The 23,129-nt window shown below is 39.8% G+C and overlaps 1 long non-coding RNA gene across 1 annotated transcript in view; it reads right to left on the minus strand.

The window, feature by feature from the left end:
- LOC103279095 (uncharacterized) overlaps positions 1-23,129 on the minus strand; it is a 37,719-nt gene that overhangs the window by 9,222 nt on the left and 5,368 nt on the right. The window contains exon 2 of the long non-coding RNA XR_506549.3: positions 16,067-16,122. This is a non-coding gene — a long non-coding RNA (uncharacterized LOC103279095). The remainder of the gene's footprint in view (positions 1-16,066; positions 16,123-23,129) is intronic.

Below are 23,129 nucleotides of genomic sequence, written 5' to 3' on the forward strand. Positions count from 1 at the left end.
TAAACACCTATATAGGATCTTGTTTTCCCGCCAAGGAACACTTTCCCTGGGGAACAAGAAGTGAAACCCATACTATGTCCAGATGCATGACTCCTTAATATTTCCCAAGGGAAACAGGCTTAATCAGTTAATTGTCTGGCAGCGATCCTGGCGCTTCGGCGATTCGCCTCCCTAGCGCCTCTATCTCGATTATAATTATCCCGGCGAGAGAACGGGAGAGATTTCTGCCCAAGGCTTGTTTGGCTGACTTCTGGAGGGCAAACATCCTGCAGGTGCAAGGGCTCCAATTCTGGCTGAAACGGTGGGAAACCAAAGTTTTCCTCTTCGTCTGCCACAATAGTACTTGGAACGGGACTACATGGCCCATGAGTCATCACAATGGGAGACTTCCCATGTTGCTTTGGATCGATGGGAGGAAACCGGGTAGCTTATGCTTCCCCCTGTGGGATGGGGACTAGGGTGAGTCAGGCCATGAGGGGCATGGAGCGACATGTTCCCCACACCCCCAGATAGGCACTGTCAGAATCGCCACTATTTGTGGTGATTCTGGAGGCACGTTTGATGAGGTCGTAAGCTCTTGCCTTTCTCTACTCTACTCAAAGAAGGGAATTGTTCCATTTTTAATAAGAATTAACATACAGCAGTTAGAATAGAATAGAATAGAATAGTAGAGTTGGAAGAGACCACATGGGCCATCTAGTCCAACCCCCTGCTAAGAAGCAGGAAATCGTATTCAAAGCACCCCCGACAGATGGCCATCCAGCCTCTGCTTAAAAGCCTCCAAGGAAGGAGCCTCCACCACGGCCCCGGGGAGAGAGTTCCACTGCCGAACAGCCCTCACAGTGAGGAAGTTCTTCCTGATGTTCAGGTGGAATCTCCTTTCCTGTAGTTTGAAGCCATTGTTCCGTGTCCTAGTCTGCAGGGCAGCAGAAAACAAGCTTGCTCCCTCTTCCCTATGACTTCCCTTCACATATTTGTACATGGCTATCATGTCTCCTCTCAGCCTTCTCTTCTGCAGGCTAAACATGCCCAGCTCTTTAAGCCGCTCCTCATAGGGCTTGTTCTCCAGACCCTTAATCATTTTAGTCGCCCTCCTCTGGACACTTTCCAGCTTGTCAACATCTCCCTTCAACTGTGGTGCCCAAAATTGGACACAGTATTCCAGGTGTGGTCTGACCAAGGCAGAATAGAGGGGGAGCAGGACTTCCCTGGATCTAGACGCTATTCCCCTATTGATGCAGGCCAGAATCCCATTGGCTTTTTTAGCAGCCGCATCACATTGTTGGCTCATGTTTAACTTGTTGTCCACTAGGACTCCAAGGTCTTTTTCGCACACACTGCTGTCAAGGCAAGCGTCCCCCATGCTGTATCTTTGATTTCCATTTTTTCTGCCGAAGTGAAGTATCTTGCATTTGTCCCTGTTGAACTTCATTTTGTTAGTTTCGGCCCATCTCTCTAGTCTGTCAAGATCGTTTTGAATTCTGCTCCTGTCTTCTGGAGTGTTAGCTATCCCTCCCAGTTTTGTGTCGTCTGCAAACTTGATGATCGTGCCTTCTAACCCTTCGTCTAAGTCGTTAATAAAGATGTTGAACAGAACCGGGCCCAGGACGGAGCCCTGCGGCACTCCACTTGTCACTTCTTTCCATGACTGACCTGTAGTTCAACCCAATTTTTTGGTTAAAATTACTAGATTTATACATAGTATTTTTATTTTACTGGGTGAATCACACTCCTAATATTATACAGATCAACCATTCTCCACTGTTTTTTCAAAAACTCTGCTCAGCTTGTAATTAACATAAGGTTGCTATATAACCCATGCCTGTGACAGAGAGGACCATAAGGTATGTATCACCCCCATGAATCATTGTTTCGATTGGTTTCCAGGCAGCTGAAGGGATGTCTACCATGCAGAACTGGCATTATCCCTCACACTGTCAACTGCACCCACCCACCTTAAGACTCTCCAGTAGAGAGAAGCTAGCTCTGTTGGTCAAATGTCCCACTGTCTCCACAAATTCACAGGGAACACCCAATCAAATACAAACTCCAGGAGTGATTTCGATAGTCAGTAGTGGTGCTCCAACTCATCTCACATGGTAAATTGCTCCTGATACCAAGAGGAAGACTTCAAAAGTGTTTGCTATGGTACTGGAATCAGGTGTTCATAAAGAAATGTGTACAAGAACTACGTCCCATTGGGCTATTGAAGCTCCTCCTTATATGACCTCATGTGTCCCAACTACAATGTCTGAAGCAATCTTGCCTTTGACTGTCATTGCACAACTAACATTTTGGAAATCAGTCCTGTTTCCATCCAGTGTTGTCTCAGACATTCATCAGCTCTAAGCTGTTGGCCTAGGAAAATATAATGCAAGTGGGAAAGTATATTTATGTTGCACAATTTGGACTCAACATATTTTCAGAAAAGCGGCATAATAAATCAAAACTTCTCTCCTAAAGCTACCCTGACATTTTTTCCTCTCTCCCACCTGCAGTCTTATATCCAAGTTTATATGGAACTTGGAAATGCTATTCTTCTGGATTATGGATCCCAGAATCTCCCTGCCAGCATGTCTATAAAGTGGCAAAGAAATCAAGACTTTGTCTGAAAGTTTTGCAGGTAAGTCATTCATCTTCTTTAGTATGCCCAGCGGTGAAAGCCTTCTGGAGTCTGTCAATATTTGAAAGTCGTCTCTCTCCCTCTCGCCAACATTGATTAGCTTGGCAGAACATATTGCAGGTGACCAGATGACTTAGGGGCATGAAGGCAAATTTACTGGCAGACATGTCTGATTTGCACTTAGGACAAAAATGTTTTGGCAGATAGCATGAAGTGGTTGGACAGGATTCAGGATTCAACTGTTGCCTGATTTGATATGAAGGGGCGGGGTAGGGATTTATCTGAAGAGCACATTATAGCAGGTCCAATTTACTTCAATCAAAAATAATTGAGATTGGGAAGGAACTAACTTGCTATGAAGTAGCTGGTACAGCTCTTGACTTTAGGTCACCAGTACCAGCCCAAGTAAATATGAGCCACTTATCCTTCACCACTGTGATTTGTTGCTTCTATCGATAATGGAGAATTACGGCTTTCTTTTAGCAATGTTCTGCCAAGTCATTCAGTCTGAGGAAATGCAACAAATGCAGCAGTGGGCTTTCTTCACAATCTAAAGCTAAATTTTAGATGTTCTTTAATGGCTGCCTTATATTGCTCTCACACTGTCTATGGCTGGGACCGAGAGAAACCTCTTCAAGTGGCTTCATAGCCTGACAATTATTTCAGGGAAAGACAATTTTAGGGACTCATTCCCTAGATCTGCCACAAATTGCCACCTGAGGCTCGACTCTTGGGCGCAGAATTATTTGGCGAAGGTGGGTGAGTATGGAAGGAAAATCTCTCTTGTTTCACAGGATACTTTTTAGGATGTGGGAGAAAGGCCTTGGCTGCCATAACACAATTATATTTGCATGGTAAAACCCCAGAATTTTGCATTGTGGTAACATCAATTTTAGTAAAAATCTGCTAGACACAATGAAGGTAGGGAAGAGTATGCTTGCTTGTGCTTGTACTCTCTCTCCCCACAGTTGGAACAGCTAGTCTGATGGTTTCTACAGTATATTATTGGGACAGTTAATCCATTGTAAATTCTAGTGTGAACCCGAAAAGAGCTATCAGAGGGGGCTCAGCTCTACATTGGTATAACACATTGACTACTTCTTTTAAAGTATGGGTTAAAAGGCACAGCAAACTCACTGTTCCACTGACACTTATCCTCCAACCTTTGACAAGTTAAAATTGGGACACCTGTGGCTAAGCAACATCCAAGTGTGGTAGTCAAAATGGCTAAAGTTCTTAATGAGGAGAGATATGAAGAGGGGTGGGGGCAAGGATTTATTTGAAGAGCACATTATAGCAGGTCATTGTATGACCCAATTTTTGGTACTGACAGACAGTACCAAAAGACAGCTTTTGCTCCCCAAAAGCTGTCTTTGCTTTAATCATGAAAATAATATGTGAGCCAGAAATTAATATATCTCAATCCTAGAAATTTGCATTTCACTTGTAATTACCTCTTCCAATATAAATGAATGAAAAGAAATTTTAGATCTTTTGAGTCATACATTCTGATTGTTTTCTAAGATATCATACAAAAACGAGCGTAATCCTATTAGGGAATTTGTACATATTAATAATTTCCGAACAGTCAGATATCAGGGCCTCATGTGTTTCACATATCAACAATGGTCACCTTCCTTCACCCACAAAAGGGGCATAATATAACTATGGAGAAGAGAATCCTACATTGTAACCTGATGGTCCCAAGAAACCTGGCACTGAATCTCTTCTTTGTTTCTCTGTCCTAGTAAAGTCTATTCATAACCCAAAAGAATTATGCTTTAAAAAGATAACATAAAGAAAGCCAGTTCAGAATCAGGTGGAAACATCTAGGGAGAGACTTAATTGGCTTACTGTGCTATATATACATAGTACATACTGTACATATGCACATGCATACACACACACACACACACAATACTGTACGTACCCATACATGTACATGCATAGTTTTTGAGGTAACTATTTCTCCAACCTGGCTTTCTCCTTATGGTTTGAACACATCAACCACAATTAACATGGCCTATAGTAAAGGACCATGGGAGCCAATATCAAAAGCATGTGGGATACCAAGTTGAAGAAAATTACATAAACCGCCATGATTAAACCCACTAGAAAAACTAGAGAGACAGTAAAATGATAGAACATAATTACTATTCCAGTTTTGGGAGCGTTGTGGGCTAAATTTCTTCCTGCCCAATTTGGCTCAATGGGCTCTTAGTTCTAGCATAAATGTCTATCTACTTTCTTCACACACAACAGTATTCTATAAACTTATAGGATCCTTCCCTCTATTTTTCACCAATATGGACTAAAAAGCTTCAGTCATTTCTTGTATGTAAGCTCCTCCAGATGGGATGTTTGACCACATGATATTTCAAAGTGCGGTTGCCTTATTGACTCTTGCAAAGGCACCAAAATATGGGGTTCCCTACATATCTGTGAATGTCTCTTTTCTTGGTTTGAGCTGTTTTTTTCTAATCAATGTTTTAAGGCTAATTTTTGTTGTAGGGAAGGGAAAACAGAGTCAATCGGATGTAAAAACTGTATTAAAATGAGAAAAGACAATCTTTCTTCTTCTTCTCAAGTGATCACATTCCATTTTCTTCAAAAGCCTGGAATGTGTGTTTCTGAACAAGAATGTGTATGTTCTGAACAGGCACTTTTCACACTCTGGGAACAGTAGAAGGAGAGCTGATATGCTCATCCCATGCAGCTGATACCATAATATGGTGCATTATCAAAAGAATCAGGTCAGTTTACAAACACAATAAGATATAACTCTGACCTCTCATGTTGAATCTAGATGCTAATCTCCTAAGCTGCCGTTAGTCAAAACTGAACAAAACTGGAGTAGATGTACCAAAGTGCTATCTGCCTGAATACTGCTGCAATAGGATTTTGGTCTGGTCCAGCAGATATGATGTAATGTAAAATATAGAACTAGATCCTAAATCAGAATAGATAATAAATCAGAATGGATAATAGACCATTTGTAAGAATTCATAATCTGTTCAACTCACTGCTTCCAATTATTTTTAGTTGTGTAATGAGTTCCTTCAGGGAGAGAGGGAGGGTTATAAATAAAGTTTTTATTATTATTAATATTATTATACTGACACAAAAACACAGTATGACACAGCAAACGAGATGTATGTGCTGGATTTCGTATCACAAAATCACAAGACAAACATTTAGGATTGTGTGATGTATTTTTGAATGATGCGTGCACATCCAAGTAAGGTGGCCTTTTGCAGTTGACAGATCATGATTTTGTCAATGTTTATTGTTTTCAAATGCTGGCTGAGATCTTTTGGCACAGCACTCAGTGTGCTGATTACCACTGGGACCACCTGTACTGGTTTATGCCAGAGCCTTTTTCATAATTGTGTGGTTTTCTGGCATGGTTTGTTTCTCCATAGTGCTAATGGGTTAGATGCTCTTAGTTTCACTCCTCAGCTGAGTCCTCTCTGGCTTGGTTGGACCTGCTGGTAGTTACACTACCACCAGCACAGCTCTCAGCATCCTTGGAGCAGTTAAACCCTCCACCACAACAAGGTGCCCCCCCCCAATCAGGGGGATTATTATTATTATTATTACTATTATGTGTTTATTTTTATTGTTTGTTGAATTGTTGGTATCAACTAACTCAATACTCAGTGTTCTACTTTAGTGGTTCCCAAACTGTGTTCCATGGAATCCTAGTAAAGGTAAAGGCTTCCTCGATATTAATTCTAGTCGTGTCTGACTCTGGGGGTTGGTGCTCATCTCCATTTCTAAGCCGAAGAGCTGGCGTTGTCCAAAGACACCTCCAAGGTAATGTGGCCGGCATGACTACATGGAGAGCTGTTACTTTCTTGCTGGAGTGGTACCTATTGAACGACTCACATCTGCATGTTTTCGAATTGCTAGGTTGGCAGAAGCTGGGCCTAACAGCTGGAGCTCACCCCACTCCTCGAATCTGAACCACCAACCTTTCGGTCAGCAAGTTCAACAGCTCAGCGGTTTAACCTGCTGCGCCACAAGGGGCCCCCTGTGGAACCCTAGGGTTCCACAAAAGCATCACAGATGTTTTGCAAAAAAATCTTTAACACTTTTAAAAATGTCCATTCCAGAGTATGAACATCTTATTGAAATTCAATGTACCTCTGCTTTAAAAATGAACTTTGAATCTCTTTATTTCCAAACCTACATTATACAAACAGTGGGTTACTGTGAGTTTTCCGGGCTGTATGGCCATGTTCCAGAAGCTTTGCCATACAGCCCAGAAAACTCACAGCAACCCAATGATTCCAGCCATGAAAATCTTTGATAACACATTATACAAAACACTTCAACAATAGGAGTAGATGAAAGAAGAAAGAATTTTGTGGATTCACGGTGCTTAGGGACAGAGTTAGGGTTCTGCAGGAAAATCAAGGACAGAGTTAGGGTTCCGCCTCTATCAGGGATAGGCCAGCAGATCATATGCAGCCTTCCAGGGCCATTTTTGGGGCTCCTAGGAATCTTTATCCATAACTATATGCTTTATCCATAACTTATATAACTATATGCAGAAAATCCTTTTTGTTAATAAGAGGAAAAATGCCAAAGGAATTATACATGAAAGAGCACCTTTTATTTGTTTTCCAAAGATGCAGGAAAACGAGACCTAAACATTGTCTTTATTACTGAATTGTACAGAAACCCATACTATTTTAATTTAACGACTGCGGAATAAAAGAAAGAAGGATGAGGTGGTTAGTACTGCAGTATTAACCCAGCAGCACTGATTTTACATAAGCTTTATGGTTATGTAAAGCCAAATTAGTTTTTGAAAATATAAATCAAACCTCAAGCCAATAGAACAGTTTCCATAAAATATAAACTTTTCATGGGAAAATGAAAAAAATAAATCTGCTGTGTTGGCAATCAATATATAGCAGCAGTCTGCCAGAAAAAGCAGTAAATTAAAAGAAATCAAAAGAAAAATTAAACTAAGTACTTGCTTGGCTTGACTTTCCCAAAGAAGAAAGAAACACAAGAAGATCGGAATGATAGTGATCTTTTTTTCTCTCTCTCTACTTTAACAGCCCATAACTGAGGCCACAACACTCATTATTCAACAGAGATATGATTTATACTTTGATTTTGTCCTTTTGATATATTGCAGTAGTTGAATAATAAATATAAAAGATAAAGGAAATACTTGTTTTCTAAAGCCTTTGAAATGGAGAGAGGAGCACTGAATATTTTATGGAATCACCCTGAAACCAGAGATCATATAGCCAAACTTGACACTAAAATATATTTGGTTAAACTATTCTACCAATTCCAAACAACTGAGTAATTAAATTATTGAACTGATGAGTGAATACTATTGAAATTTATTCATCCTGCAATTACTAAATAGCTCTGTGGTTATTTATAAAGTACCAATGATATATGATAAAAGCAAAAATGCTGTCCCCAGGAAATCTAAATCTGGATAGCAGAGAAATCCAGCAGAATGAAGAGAGAGCAAGGAGAAGAGTGTGAAAACTTGAGGAGAAAACATTTAGGAGAGATTTAGACTTTTTTTAGATTGGTGAATAAAATTGTTTATTGTATTTATTTCTTTATGTACGGATCCTATGGAGAAGATGGAACACCCTTGTTTTCTGCTGCTCCAGAGATGCAGACCAATTAACTGAAATTACAGAAACATCAAGAAGTTTCTTACTGTAAAAGTGGCATTAAACTGCATTAATTTTATACTATAGACATGCTCTTAGATCTGAGAAACCTGTGTTCTAGTTGAGGTTTACTATAAATCTGTTTATTTCGGCTTTTGCTTGCTTCTCTGCCACTTTTCTAATCATAACAAATCTTCACAATGAAACCCTGCATGTTTTCCATTAAGCTGCAAATGCATATTTGTTTCAGCAGGCATTTATTGTTGCATAAGGGAAAAAAGCCATTTCCATTGCTTTGCAGCAGTTTAGATCTGCAGTGTAATTGAGGCAATTCACTTGTGATGTATGGATAGCACACATTTATAACACATTGTCTCACAAATGAACTCCATCGTCCTTCAGATAAATTTCCACCTCAGCTGCTGAAACTTGGCAATATTTCCCATAGTTTACTCACACATATCACTGACCATTGTAAATCACATTAATATATATGTGGAGCTTGTTTCCAAAGGGTACCCAATCCACCTGAACAAAGTTTATAGGAATAAAAAAGTGCTCAGGATATGCATTCTTTAGGTATAAAATGCAATTTTCCAAGCCCTGTACTGAAGTGATATGATACATTTTGATAGCTTTGACCTGTCCATACTATTCTACTCCTAGCCAACAATGTGCTGGAACCTATGATACATTTTTCAATTTTTTAAACATTTGGTACCTTTTGGAAACAAACACATATATATTATTCTCTTTCACACATAGAGATGTGCCTTTCCCACACCTGGAATCAAGTTTAGGATAGTCTTGTAACTTAAAGACACATGGGCAGGAGATATGACTGCCCATCCATACTGCAAAATAGATGAAATGTCGCAGCTTCATCCGTCTCTGGTGTTGAACTAAAATTCAGCTTCCCATCCAGTTGCCTTTGGCAGTTGAACTGGGGAAGCTTTGCCAGTTGCCGGTTTGCCCTGGCAACTGGCAAAACTTTATATCAGGTGTCTTCTTCATATTCACTGAATTGCAGAAATATTTCTGGATCCACACCCACAGTTGAGCCCTGCATGCAAGGGGTGGTCCAATAAGCAAACAATGCAGCCGACTAAGGAAGTTGATCAGGAACTATGAGTTGGATCCAAAGTAAATTAGCTGAATGTAAGCCCCATTGATTTCAGTGGGAATTAAATACAGCCAGTTCAGTTAAATGCATCCTTAGCAAGGCAGAATGGATATTAAATAAGTAAAATAAATACAGTATGATCCCCATATCTGCAGAACCAGTTACTGCTGTTTCATTTAGCCACATCCAAAATACCAGTATGTCCCCTCCAGGGTGACTTATAGCACTCTTGGGCCAGAAGTCATTAATTTCAATGTGGTTTGCTATTATCTGTTATGTCATGTAACAACGCGAAGTCTGGGAAAATATATCCTGCGGATCCCCATGACCACCTGTATATATTGCCCACAGCTGGTATGTTCATCTACATGAATTATGCAAATAATGTGTTTTGCCCAAAACTTTAATAGTCTTTTGTTTGTAGTTCTCCATGTCATGTCAATCATAGTGTATCTTCTTCATGAAAGGAATAACCAGATCTATATTGATTTCCCTTCTTCCTTGAATTATGTGTCTGTGTAAAATACAGATGTCTTAACACCTTTTCTTTATTTTTGGTTTGCTCCACACACAGGAAGTCTTTGTCAAACTTCCCTGCTTTTATCATCTTACCAAGCTCTTCATGCAAACCATCTGCATAAATAAAGATCTAAGCATCTGCTTTATGGCAAATGGTCTCAGGGGCAGATGTTTCTATCCTTACGCTCATGTCGCTGAGCATGGATACATTATTTGAACAGATGCATGCAATATGAAAGTGTTGTGTCCCACAGTGAAATGCCACCAACTGCTTCCTATCAACATACCTAAACGCTATTTGCACCGGCATTTATGTTAATAGTAGAAAGGCAGCAGGGGTTCCCACTCAATGAGAGTTGATGCTATGAAATACATTCAGAATGTTAATTGCAGTTGAACTTCTGTCTCCAAAGGCCAGCATTGACATCAATGAAATGTTCTTTTAAAATCCCATAAAAAGGCCATGAACAACATGCAAGCAATGAAAAAGAAAGGATTGTTTTATCCAGGAACTGACCAAGCTGAAATGATTCCAAATTTCCCATCCAAATAAAGACACAGTGTTGATAAAATACCTATCCAGGTGGTGAGCCATGGATTTTGGATTTTTCACTCTATCCTTTTACAGAACAGGTATGTGGCATGGTAGATATTTCCGAAGTTGCTGGTATATGTTGCTCCAAGACTAGACTATATTCAAGTTTCAATTTCCTTAGGGCCTAGATTCTCAGGGATCCTCATGCAGAACCAAAAAACAAAATACATGTTGTGGCTACTGTTTCTATTTCAGGTTCTGTCAGCCAGGAGAGTAAACAGCTCTGTCAGCACAAAATGAAGGTCGCTGGCAGAAAAAAATGCCTAAAACTAGGTGATGAATATGTGGCCACTGCATGGCACGCAGGTCTTAGGGCCTTGGAGATTGCATTGAATCCTCCATTACCTCAATTTAAAAAATTCAGATGATTCCATCAAAATAGTTCCAAAGCTACAAAGCACACTTTTTGGCCCCCAACAAAGAATATAAAAATAACATACAAGCCCATATCCATAGAGTATTCATTCTCAGATTTCCCATGGATATGCGAAACCACAAATAATAGCAAAGCCCACTGATTGTAAGGACTTTTGGGACCAAATATCATATTATTGATTGGGAGGGCCAAGAAAATATCTAGAGGAAACATCTTTTGTAGGATATGGATAAACGAAACCACGGATACTGGTCCCACAGGTACGAGAGTCATACTGTATCAAACAAAAAAAAGAATTGAAAACTTGCAAAAATTAAACCCAGAAGTGACCAAATACCACTTTCAATAGCATCAGGTACAAAATTGGATCTACCTCCTCCTCAGTTACCTTTCCCTGTACTGGAATGACAATTGATTCCTCAACTGGTAAGATGCAACAATGTAAAAATTGAGGTAGGGGACTAGCATGTAAACCATATACTTTTTACTGAGAATGGGTGGACTTCCAGACACAGGAGGTGCTGTTGCTATATGGTTCTTCTTTGATGCTAAAAGAAACCACCAAATGAAATGAAAATGATTCATGTGGAGACCAGAAAACAGAATCTTACATTATTCTTTTACATTATGAGTTCCCTCGGGGAGACAGGGCAGGTTACTATTATTATTATTATTATTATTATTATTATTATTATTATTATTGACACAACGACGTTGTATGACACAGCAAACAAGATAGATATGCTGGGTTTCGTTTCACAAAATCACAAGTCGAACACTTCCCAAGTGTCTAGGACTGTGTGATGTATTTTTGGATGATGCGTGCAGATCCCAGCAGGGTGGCTTTTTGCAGTTGGCAGATCGTGATTTTGTCAATGTCTATTGTTTCCAAATGCCGGCTGAGATCTTTCGGCACGGCACCCAGTGTGCCCATCACCACCGGGACCACCTGCACTGGTTTCTGCCAGAGTTTTTGCAGTTCAATCTTGAGGTCCTGATAGCGGCTGAGTTTTTCCTGTTTTTTTCGTCAATGCGACTGTCACCTGGGATGGCAACATCAATGATCCAAACCTTGTTCTTTTCCACAACTGTGATGTCTGGTGTATTGTGTTCCAGAACTTTGTCAGTCTGGATTCGGAAGTCCCACAGTATCTTTGCGTGCTCATTTTCCAATACTTTTGCAGGTTTGTGATCCCACCAGTTCTTTGCTGCTGGCAGGTGGTACTTGAGGCATAAGTTCCAATGAATCATTTGGGCCACATAGTTGTGCCGCTGTTTGTAGTCTATTATTATTATTGTATGACACAGCAAACAGAATAGATATGCTGGATTTTGTATCACAAAATCACAAGTCGAACACTTCCCAAGTGTCTAGGACTGTGTGATGTATTTTCGGATGATGCGTGCAGATCCCAGTAGGGTGGCCTTTTGCAGTTGGCAGATCGCAATTTTGTCAATGCTTATTGTTTCCAAATGCCGGCAGAGATCTTTTGGCACGGCACCCCGTAGGTGCCACCTTGTTGTGGTGGGGGAAGGGGCTTAACTGTTCCAATGATGACTGAGAGCTGTGCTGGCGGTAGTGTAACTACCAGCAGGTCCAACCAAGCCAGACAGGTCTCAGCTGAGGAGTAGAACTAAGAGAACCTAACCCATTAGCATTATGGAGAATCAAACCAAAACGAAGTCTATACTGGCTCGGTCATCGCCCAGGATAAAAAGGACCGCAGTGGATGCTGCTGATTCTGGACATCCATCGACAAGTGGGCTACGGAATCAAAATACAAATGAACAGTCACAGAAGCGGCAGAAATATACAATGCCAGAAAACTGCACAATTATTATTATTATTATTATTATTATTATTATTATTATTATTATTATTATTATTATTATTTATTTTATTATGACACAGTAAACAAGATAGACATGCTGGATTTCGTATCGCAAAATCACAAGTCGAACACTTCCCAAGTGTCTAGGACTGTGTGATGTATTTTTGGATGATGCGTGCAGATCCCAGTAGGGTGGCCTTTTGCAATTGGCAGATTGTGATTGTGTCAATGTCTATTGTTTCCAAATGCTGGCTGAGATCTTTTGGAACGGCACCCAATGTGCCGATCACCACCGGGACCACCTGTACTGGTTTCTGCCAGAGTTTTTTAAGTTCAATCTTGAGGTCCTGATAGCAGCTGAGTTTTTCCTGTTGTTTTTCGTCAATGCGACTGTCACCTGGGATGGCAACATCAATGATCCAAACCTTTTTCCTTTCCACAACTGTGATGTCTGGTGTGTTGTGTTCCAGAACTTTGTCAGTCTGGATTTGGAAGTCCCACAGTATCTTTGCGTGCTCATTCTCCAATACCTTTGCAGGTTTGTGATCCCACCAGTTCTTTACTAATGTTGTTGTTGTTGTTGTTTTTGTTGTGATTAGAACAATTGTTTTTGGGTTTTTTTGGGAGGGGTTGGAAACAGACATTTTTTAACCGATTTAGAACTGGTTAATGGGAAAATATGATTCTATCATGTTTGTCCACCCCAAAGTTAACCTATAATGTATGGGGGGAGAATTTTTTGCCATTATTTATCTATAAATATGCCATCTACCAATATTCTTAGCACACTGCACATTATTTGTATGTTATGACAACTCATGGGACTTTTGGGGGGCAAGATTTATTCTGAGGGGGTTGTCATAGCTTTCCTCCCACCCTAAGAGAATATGACTCCAAATAATCTAATTTTTGAAGGCTTAGCAGGGATTCAAATTCTTGTTTCCCAGAGTTTTAGGGTGAGCCTATATTGTTGTTCTAATGTAGTCTGTCACTTTAATTGTCACAGCTTATTGCTACGAAATCAGGAAAGTTGTTGTTTGATAAGGCCTTTAGCGTTCTCTGACAGAGAGCACTAGTGCTTCACCAAACTTCAGCTTCATGATTCCATAGCACTGAGGCAAGCATGGCAGTTAAAGTGGTGTTAAACTGCATTAATACTACAGTATAGGCACACCCTATGACTCTGAAAAACTAAGGTTCTAATCTATGCTCAGCCATGGAAAAACTGTACTAATTCTGAAGTGTAGACACACTCTCATTTAACATCCAAACCACTATAACCATGCTGAATTTCATGTACATTCTGTACATTTTCCAATAATCTGAGGGCACCTGACACTCATTTCCCACATTATTCTCACAATCTAGTTAAGCAGACTAAGAAATGTTCTGCCTACCCAGTGAACTTCATGACAGCATAACCATTTATTTTGCATGCATGGATGTTAATGAATTCAATACACTATTAGAGGTGACGGAATCGATATAGGCCATTACAGTGGCAGGTTTGACTTCCTCACCATAACCATTGATCTAAAATATTGCATAATATGAATTTTCAGAATTAATTGACTGCATGGACATATACCGCACCAGGTTTGACAAATCATTGCTGCATAAAGCTGGCAAATATAGATTCCACGAAGAAGAGCAGTACATATTACAGAAAAGGAATTAATGCCAAAAATTGTCACACTGAAAAAACATGCAGAGGATCTACGTGCCATGCCTTTGATCTTCCTGCTCTTCGACAACAAAAGTCAAGTATTTAATGTTAAGTAGCATCATTTCACTGACAATCCAAAGACATTGCAAAGACTCACATCAATTCTTTCTTATTTAAGCCTCACAGTCACATATATCCTCCATCATTCTAGCTGGAAAAAAATTATATTTCCTGAACTTTCCTTCATCAATCCTCCTATACAAGATATTTTAGGACTGCACTGTAAAATGCTTTTCGCAACCAATCCTTCTGTCAATAAAAGAATATTAGTTAAACATGACCATTACTCCAAATGGATTGTCACAGAATGTAAGAATGTAAGAAGGTAGTTTACATTTAGTATAGTCAGTAGCTAGGCTGCATTCATCTAGGCATGGCATTCTAGCAGACAAGAAAAAATTAGATCATAAGCTTTCCTGTGAGAACCAAACAGGCATTTGTTATCCCCACCTCTCAGTCTACCTATATACAAAAACAGTAGGGAGCAGGAAACTTGCTATAGTTACAGTAGGCACTTGGTACAGTATCTGTTGGAGTTTGGTTCCAAGACCACCCCACCCCACAGATACCAAAATCCATTGATGTTCAAGTTTTATTATATATAATGTTGTAATAAAATGGCATCATTGAGGCTTGCATTTTGGATGGCGGGGGGCAGAGGAAGGAAGTTTTCAAGCCGTGGATGGTTGAGTCTATGAATAGAGGACCAATTGTCTTTTGTTTCTCCATTTTCAGAGCTTCTAGGAAGGGGACAGGTCTTGATACATGCTGCTCCTGTGCAGAAGTGTTTCCTTGTATACATTTTTGGGACACGCCATGTGAACCATTGATTTCAACCACAATGGCATGAGGAAAGTATGCTAGAATGTATTGTAGTGGGGACAGGATGCAAATGATAGTTTTTAAGTCACTCCTTTACATGCCTTTGGAGATCACCAAAGAAGTGTAGAAGATGCTATGTCCTGCTGCATCCTTGGAATACCAATACAGATTTTGAAAGGCTGTTTTTGATCACCCTTAACTTTTTTGGTGTTGTAGCCTTGATCAATCCATTTACCACACTTGTAAGTAGCTGGTTAAGTGAAAGAGGAATAAAATAATGCCAATCTACAGATGGTTACTTGGGAATACATATCTATAGAACTGAAAGGGTTAGAGTTGGACTGAGAATAAGATGAAGAGATATCTAACTTTGAAAAGGAAAACACCCTTTCTGGGCTTCTTGAAGATTAACTGAGAAAGTCAAATACCATTTTAAAGTGTATACCCCAAAGTGTCATCCACTTCCTCCAGCATCACCCCCATTTCCAAGGAAAACACAAACCTTAGGAAAACAACCAATGGTAGCAAGAGGATTAAGGTTGGCACCTTAATCAAATGCTTGGGAATTCTCTTTCAGGGTTTGAAACATTTAGCAAGAACACCCGAAGGGTCCATTTACTTTTCTGTGTGAGTATCAAGCAGGTCACTCACCACTGAGACTTGTGTTCAAAATAAACAAATATGTCACTTTGCAAAACAAAAGAGTGCCACCTTGATAGATAAGCAACAATTCTGGTCAGTATCATCATCAATCATATCACTAATGTAATTTGTCAAGAAGCAGGATTGTACTCACCCCATGCCCAGTAACAGTATTTTTTCCAAAGGTTTCATATCTGGAACAACCTCTTCCTGGAGAAAAAAAATTAGAATGCTTCACTTTTATGTTCAAATATATACATATTTTATCAATTTCTTTTTAGAGCTACGCTCCAACCTCAAATAAAAAAAATATATAGATGAATACACACTCAGGGATGTTAGCTGCATAAAGAAGCCATTAATTTTAATACAAAATGTTCCACATTGTGTGGGTATGGTTCATTTTTCCTAAAGTATTCTATTTTTCTCACCAAGAAACTACAATAGAAGCAGAGGTAGTTAAGTCCTCCTTTTTAAAAGAAGACACTTTCAAAATCTGAAGGTGAAAGAAATACGAGATTACTCTTGCCATACTTTAAAGAGTAGAGATCTCATTATTGAGACCACCAGAGGAGAATGTGGACTATAGAGAAAATTGTTATTGAGTAAGTTAAACAGGAGATCCCACATGAGAAAATGACCCTGTTTATGCACTTTTAATACTAGTCATAATTTCAGCTTTCCTGTATCTCAGAATGGCTTCCAGACAGAACAGCTTGTTAAATGTATGCAATTCTTTGCTAACTGACCAGAAAATGAAAGGAGTGGAAAGTTGAAACCATTGAACAGAGTCCTGGCAGATATCTAAGCCTAATTGTGAATTTTCAGAGCTTGGACATGCTAGAATTAAAGTTAATTCATTGCTATTAGAAGTTAATTCAGAACTTAATTTGTTAATCATTAATAATACATTAATCTGAACATGTTAAAATCAATTAATATGGTTATAAGTAAACCAAAGTCCATCAAATGATTCCAAAGTAATGAATTAAAATAAAATAGAACTGCAATTACTACTCAACCTATAAATGTCAGTCATGTAATGAAAACTTTTACATCATCACTTTATAAAACAAATTAAGGTTAACAAATTAATTTTAATAAATTATATCCAAGCTTTATATTTTACATCAGAGAAAGTACATTGCTAAGTATAATCTGAACACTAGAGTTGGTAGCTTAAAATAATCTCAAGCCCCAAGGGGTGCATCTACACTGTAAGATAATGCATTTTGACATCACTTTAACTGCCATGGCTGGGAGCCCCCATGGCATAGTGGGTTAAAGCCTTGTGACTTGAAGGTTGGGTAGCTGACTTGAAGGCTGCCAGGTTCGAATCCAACCTGGGGAGAGTGCGAATGAGCTCCCTCTATCAGCTCCAGCTGCATGCGGGGACATGAGAGAAGCCTCCCACAAGGATGGTAAAAACATCAAAACATCTGGGTGTCCCCTGGGCAACGTCCTTACAGACGGCCAGTTCTCTCACACCAGGAGCGACTTAATGCAAGTCGCTCCTGACACGAAGAAAAAAAAAACCGGCCATGGCTTAATGTTGTAATTTTATAAGTTCTTTGGGAGTTGTAGTTCTATAAGGTCTTTAGCCTTCTCTGCTCAAGAATGCTGGAACTGCCTGTTTGTCTCACCTCTTGCCTTTAAGACTACAGATTTGGGCAGAATATTTAGTTGTTACCTGCCATAAGGATATATTATCATATATAGTCATGAGTGAGTCAAAAAATTGACATTCCCCAGTCCTGGGTTGTGGCTTACCAGTTACAACAGACAGGGGAAGAGTGTGAATGAGTGCTTCTCCTTCCATTGGTCTACAAACTACTGCCACCACTGCTGTCCCCCAATGTGCCCAGCAGGCCCATTCCCAGAATGTGCGGGGGTTGCATAATTCTCTACCTCCTCTGCAAGGTTGATGGGATGGAAAGGGGTTTAAAATCTGACTGGTTTTTTTGGAAGGACAGAAGATGGAGAGGAGGAAGGGGAATGGAGATCAAGTTAATTAACTGACAGCTATAAACTCATGAATAACCAAACTTTTGAATGTGGATATACAAGAAAATTAAGTGGAATAACCATTCAACTTAATTCACAACCCAATGTCTGGTCTCTATCTTGGTGAGATGAATGTTCTAAAGCTATCCCATTGGGCATTTCCTTAATCACATAAGATAGACTAAGGAGGACAAATTTTGCATCAGACAGCACTTTTCAATATCATCTGCAGTTTACCTACATCCAGTCTTGAGTGGTTGCTAATTATATAGGTAAAATGAGGCAGTAAAATGTGCCTTTCGAACCATAACTTCTCTAAAGGCCTTAGCACAAGATCATCTTTAATATGAAAACGAAAGCTGTTCATCTAGGACTGAGCAAATTCTAAAGCCATACTGCTGATCTGTCAAGTATTTTTTTAATTCCTAAATCTGACTTGAAAAGACTACCTTCCTTACCATGTTATTATTTTTAAAGGGGTTTCTTTTGGGACTGTAGAGCAAAGGACAGCACATTCAAGTTATCTGACACAGGAAATATATTTTCTTTTCTTTTTTGAAAGCAGGAGGTTCGCCTACATGATCACCTGGGACAAACTTGGCTAGTGCAAACAGACTCTAAGGTTATAGGAGCCTGGGAATGTTTAACCTCAAGAAAATAATTACAGCTCAGCAAGATCAGAAGGAATTACACAGGAAATGTGAACAGTAACCCTTTAGTTCCCCATTTACCAATCACTTAGCTCTGAACAATTCGTCTAGTACACTGCAGAGCAAAATAACTACAGATTGAAGGGGCAGCTTAGACTCACCCTACGATCCAATACACTTCAACGTTTCACCCATGCAAACTGGGTCATGTGTGGCAATACAATATCAAAAGGTGGTCAAGATGGCAAACCTATTAACGAGACACCACACATAAGCTAGAAGAGGATGCGGCAGTTTGCTTTTGCCTTAACCTACTGGGAAGGACATGATTCTGCCCTCCTTTTTTGCTGGCTTGAAGCAAAAGATTTATTTTTGCAATTTGTAGTTAACAGCAACTAAGGTAAACTGAGAATAAATGGGGATTGGAAGAGGAGAAACATATTTCAAAGCAAAAAGTGGGATGATAGAAGATTTATTGGGACTGTCTCTGCTAAGTAAGGATAGTTGGAGGGCATGTAATCTAATTGGGACAAATGATTGGATTTAGACTACTTTCTTAAGAGCTGCAGTTTCCTTCTCTGTGTTTGGAAATGTATCTCCTTTGCACCTTTGGTTCTTTTCCTTCTTTTTAAAACCACTTTGACACAATTTTCAAAGTAACAGAAGAAGGAAAAGAAAACACTTATTTGTGTGTCTGTTTCACACACACACCAAAATCAGTCTAGCTGTTGAAGGGCCATAAGTTAAGAATTCCTGCTTTTGAGTTTTTGTAAGTTGCTTCTCTGACCAAAAATACTCTACAATGCTTGGAAAAGGAAAGGATGAGAAAAAGTAACCGCTATATAAAAGAGAATAATAAATTGAGATCTTGACGCAGAATTAAAGGCACCAAATTCTATAAAGATATGAGCAGTAAGTACTTCTGAGTTTTATATTCTTTCAGGTGTACCCTGTTCTGCAGAAGTCTGGAAAGGTAATAAAAGCCTTGGCTCCTCTTCAGATCCAAGCCCTTTCTTCATATAGATCATGTATGTCGAATGCAAGGTCCATGGACTGAATCCAGCCCTCCAAATCACTTTATGTGAGGAGAATGCGGAGAAAGGCGATACCAGACGAGCCTCAGAGCCGGACAGTGATGTAAAGGGCAACATACATTTATACTCATACAGTCTTACAATTACAAATGGCCCTTTGAAGGCAACCATAAATCTGATGTGGCCCTCAGTGTTTGACACCCCTGTTTTAAATATTTCAGAATTTGACACCCCTGATTTAGATGTTCTGGTTTAATACATGTTGTAAGCTGCTTTGATTCCCATTTGGGAGGAAAGTAGAATATAAATAAAATAAATACATAAATCACATTTTCTTCAAGGAAATGGGTGATCTGTCAACATCTCTGAGCTTGAGTGTCAACTGTCAATATAGCAAGAGAGACCACTTTTCCCACAAGTTTTAGATAGGCTTTATATGCTGCTTGGGAAAAGTTATTGCAGAATATGGATGGAGGAAAATAATAACTTTATTTTTGTATCCCACCCCATCTCTCTGAAGGGACTCGGGGCAGCTCACATGGGGACCAAGCCCAGTAATACACAATAAAATACAATAACATAGATACACTGAAAACATGTAAGCATATAAAATCATAAAGCATGTAAAATATAATAAAAACATATTCGGAACATATTCTGAACCGATATCAATAGCCAGGGGCAGTGGGCATATTCAAAAATTGGTGCAAGGCAATAACATTTATATATCTGCAGTATCTTGTAACTCTGAGAATGGGCCAAAAAAGTGCAGTAGCTGGGTATAAGTGGAGATAGGGACACCGTCAATTTATGTCAAATTCATGCCTATTCATCAAATGCACACTGGAATAACCAGGTTTTCCATTCTTTCTGGAATGTGGTCATGGTGGGGGCTAGTCTGATTGTCTCGGGGGGGGGGGGAGGGTTCAGAGCCGTGGGACAACCACCAAGAAGGCCCTCTCCCTTGTCCCCATCAACCGTATTAGAGATGGAGCGAGAGGAGGGCCTCCCCAGCAGATCTCAAGGATCGCGTAGGCTTGTAGTTGGAAATGTGGTCACAAAGATAAGCCGGACCTGAACCATTTACGGCTTTATAGGTAATAACTAGAATCTTGAATTGGGACCAGAAACTTATTGGCAGCCAGTGGAGCTGTTTAAATAGGAGGGTTGTCTGCTCTCTATAATTTGCTCCCATTGACAACCTGGCTGCCGACCGTTGTACTAGTTGGAGTTTCTGGACCATCTTCAAGGGCAGCCCCACATAGAGTGTATTGCAGTAGTCCAATCTGGAGGTATCTAAGGCATGGACCACCGTGGCCAAGTCAGAATTCTCAAGGTATGGTCTCAGTTGGCACAAAAGCTTTAATTGTGCAAAGGTCCTCCTGGCCACTGCTGACACCTGGGCTTCAAGTGTCAGCACCGAGTCCAGGAGGACACCCAAACTGCGGACCTGAGACTTCAGGGGGAGTGTAACCACATCAAGCGCAGGTTGCCACCTAATATCCCGATTGGTCATGCGACTGACTAGGAGTACCTCTGTCTTGTCTGGATTTCAGCTTGTTAGCCCTCATCCAATCCAGCACAGCGGCCAGGCACTGGTCCAGGACATGAGGGGTTTCCTTGGAGTTAGGTGGAAAGGAGTAGTAGAGTTGTCATCTGCATAGAGGTGGCACCCAACTCCAAAACTCCGGATGACCTCGCTCAGTGTTTTCATGTAGATGTGAATAAGCATAGGAGATAGAATGGAACCTTACAAGATCAAACAGGTCAAAAGCCAGAAGTCCGAGCAGGTGTCTCCCAGCTTTAATTGTTTATAGATGATGAAGATATCTTCATGGTAACTTGTTTTGTTATGTATTGTTGGAAAACGTATGTATGTTTACATTCTAATTCAAAAACATTCTAATAAAAACATGGATTAAATATGACTTTTTGCTGTTATACATGGCCCTTCTCTCTTTTCTGTTATCTGACATCATGTAAATTTTAGGTTGACCATATGGGTTTTCTGGGGCTGAGAGTGTTATTTGCTCAAAATCACTCAGTGGTCTCCAGAGTTGTAATCTGACATTCAACCCCTGACATCATGCAAGACAGGAGGCAAATTAAAACAACAAAGCAGCCAGACACAGTGCAAGTGAGCTATATTTTCTCCTTTCCTAATCTTCCTTCTCCTGGGGCCCTGCTGTTTTATGAATTTATCACAGAGATTGTCAACAAATTCTAATGACCTAATCAATTAATTTGTTAAAGGATTAATTTCAGTGTTAATTAAGAAATCTGTGCAGTTTAGTCTCATTAGTGGAAAATTAACAAAATTGATTAACAACCCAATCCCCCCACAAAAAAAAACTCTGATTTAGAAATATGAGCAGAACCATGGGAAGGGGACTCACACATACCAGGCTGTGTCCAGTTCTCACAAAAAATGTTCATGGAGAAGTTCCCATGCAGTCAAAGAGCCCTGCTTCAAAACATTGTCATTGTTTTTCAATCCTTTGTGTGATCCATTCATTAACTGAGATCTCAAAGAGATCAGATATTGGTTGATAAATCCATTTCCATTTTAAACCATTTAAGTGAATTTTACCAAGCTATGGGAAGTTTAACTTTCGATCTTGTCCTGCTGTAGCTGCCAGCGTTGGCTGTCTAACCTGCTGAATGCCAACTATGAAAGTGCTAAATCAGCATACACAGCCATGTCTTAATTTTAATTGCAATTGAGTATCTATTTCAAGAGTATATAGTGTTTGGCTTACAGTGAAATCAAGCACGACAGTGTGGAGGCAGGATTATTTTAGGCCAGTTCTTTCTGAATTGCTTGCTTGTATCTCAAGGAGTTTCCTAATATCTGATCTAGGTAAGGGTAAAGGTTTTCCCCTGACGTTAAGTCCAGTCATGTCTGACTCTGGGGGTTGGTGCTCATCTCCATTTCTAAGCCGAAGAGCCGACGTTGTCCATACCTTCCCACCGGAGCAGTACCTATTGATCTACTCACATTGGCATGTTTTCGAACTGCTCACTCCGCTCCCGGGATTTGGACCTGGGACCTTTCAGTCTGCAAGTTCAGCAGCTCAGTGCTTTAACACACTTCGCCACCAGGGCTCCTAATAATATCTGATCTAAACACCAATAATTCATTATAAAAAGATTCAAGTCCTCGGCGAACTACAAGGAAATATCCGAATGTTCAGAAGGTGCTGTTGGATCAGGTTACAAAATACTCAAGTGCCAATTCAGGGGTGGGGATGTTAGACGGTTGATGGTCTTCATTATAGCAATTACACACTTTAATCCCTGGGAATGATGGCAATCAAGCAAGCTGTTATGAGATTTTCTTTTTATTATACACAAGACTAAATTTATTTGTATCAAATAACAGTAATTTTAAAAGAGGTTGGTTGCTGTCTTCTTCTTTTAAAACCCTATTTGTGTTTTTAAAGGGACAAAAGCAAAATCATTAAGAAAAAAACCCTCTCGAGTAAAAATGAAAGAAGAAAAAAGAAAGATAAAAGTTATTGAAAGTGCC

Source organism: Anolis carolinensis, chromosome 6 (genome assembly GCF_035594765.1).
Source record: "Anolis carolinensis isolate JA03-04 chromosome 6, rAnoCar3.1.pri, whole genome shotgun sequence".
In the NCBI taxonomy this organism is placed as follows: domain Eukaryota; kingdom Metazoa; phylum Chordata; class Lepidosauria; order Squamata; family Dactyloidae; genus Anolis; species Anolis carolinensis.